Source organism: Entamoeba dispar, genomic scaffold (genome assembly GCF_000209125.1).
Source record: "Entamoeba dispar SAW760 scf_1105229457773 genomic scaffold, whole genome shotgun sequence".
Lineage (NCBI taxonomy): Eukaryota > Evosea > Mastigamoebida > Endamoebidae > Entamoeba > Entamoeba dispar.
Window position 1 is genome coordinate 1 of NW_001852860.1, and position 1,751 is coordinate 1,751.

Sequence of the window (1,751 nt, forward strand, 5' to 3'; positions counted from 1 at the left end):
TAGTTTCCCCTGAGCAAGGAACAATAGACACAAGTTCTATTAATACTTAATTAACTACTTTTTATTATATTTTTGATTATTCTTATTTATTTATCATTTATTTATTATTTGTTTTTATTATTATCATTTGATTTATATTTATTATTTATTTCTTTTATTATCTTTCTTTTCTTTATTATTTATTATTTATATTATATTCTTATTTCTTATTATTTATTTTTGATTTTAAATGGTTGTTTCAATATTCATCATTTTATTTATATCTATTATCTTAATCTTATATCATTAAATTTTATCATTAAATATTGAATAATCAATGTGATATAACAAAATAATTTAAATAATATATCATTATAAAATAAAATAATTAATAAATGATTTCATAATAAATATTAAATTCATGAAATATTGAATAATATAATACAAAATGATAAATAAAAATGATAATAATAAATAAATAATAATACAAAATATAAATAATAATAATACAAAAAATAGATATAATATAAATATAATAATCAAATTAATATATAAATAAAAATAAATAATAATAATAAACAAATAATAAAATTGAATATATTTTTTATTAAACAATCGAATAAATAAAATAAATAAAAAATATAAATAATAACAGAATAAGAATAAAAGAAATATATATAATAAATAAAAATAATAAAAAATAGATAGAAAAAGAAATAAAAAAATAAAATATAATAAACATAAAATAATAAAAGAATAATAAGAAAAGATAAAATAAATAATAAATAATAAATTCATATGATATAGATAGAAGATATAAAAATTAAATGAATGATAATAAATGATAAAGAAATAATAAGAGAAAAGAAATGATATAATAATAAATAAAATATATAAATGAAATAATAAATAAAATCAATATAAAATAATAATAAATATAAAAAGAAAGTAGATATAAAATATAAAAATATAATCAAAATGAAAATAAGATAAAGAAATGTATTAATATATAATAAATTATATATAAATAGAAGTGTATTCATATATAAAATAAAATATAAATAATAAGAATATCAAACTAATAAAATATGATAAATATAAAATATATAGATAATATGATGATATATATAATATAATAATAAAAATAAATATAATAATAAAATACATAAATATATAATAATAAAATACATAAATATATAATAATAAAATACATAAATACATAATAATAAAAATGTATACATACATTGAATCAAATATCATTTCTGAATCATTTATAATTCAGAACAATTTATCATAAAATGATATAAAATATAAACAGATATAAATGAATATTTAATTTACATTTTTATTTTTTATTTTTTAGGAGCAAAATAATAAAAACTATTATTTTATTGATTCAAAATATTTTTCCCTTTTCTTTTTTTTTTGGGGGGGGGGGTGTTTTTTATTTAGATGCATTATTTCTTTGCTTATTTTGGTTCCCGCCCATAACTGGGGGAATCGAAGGATGGAAATATTTTAGGGTTCTGTGTGGTGTCTCTGACGTCTACCTTCGAATCCTAAGAAATAATGAATAAAATAAAATAATTTGATTTGTGATTATTAGAATTTATTTGTTTGTTTTAATTATTTATATTATGTTATATTCATTCAATTATTATATTAGAATGTTTATATTTTATTCTTTATCATTTTGATTATCTGAGATTATTATTTCATTTGTAATATATTTATTTGATTTGTTTCTTATTTTCTATTTCTGATTATTATTT

The 1,751-nt window shown here is 13.2% G+C and overlaps 12 annotated features.

Moving 5' to 3' along the window:
• Positions 1 to 63: a repeat region.
• Positions 64 to 100: 37 nt separating this feature from the next.
• Positions 101 to 228: a microsatellite.
• A 73-nt stretch (positions 229 to 301) lies between these two features.
• Positions 302 to 423: a microsatellite.
• Position 424: 1 nt separating this feature from the next.
• Positions 425 to 570: a microsatellite.
• Positions 571 to 600: 30 nt separating this feature from the next.
• Positions 601 to 758: a microsatellite.
• Positions 759 to 855: 97 nt separating this feature from the next.
• Positions 856 to 967: a microsatellite.
• An 8-nt stretch (positions 968 to 975) lies between these two features.
• Positions 976 to 1,099: a microsatellite.
• Positions 1,100 to 1,106: 7 nt separating this feature from the next.
• Positions 1,107 to 1,212: a microsatellite.
• Positions 1,213 to 1,264: 52 nt separating this feature from the next.
• Positions 1,265 to 1,341: a sequence feature (AT_rich).
• A 5-nt stretch (positions 1,342 to 1,346) lies between these two features.
• Positions 1,347 to 1,388: a sequence feature (AT_rich).
• A 71-nt stretch (positions 1,389 to 1,459) lies between these two features.
• Positions 1,460 to 1,538: a repeat region.
• Positions 1,539 to 1,586: 48 nt separating this feature from the next.
• Positions 1,587 to 1,738: a microsatellite.
• Between the last annotated feature and the right edge of the window lie 13 nt (positions 1,739 to 1,751).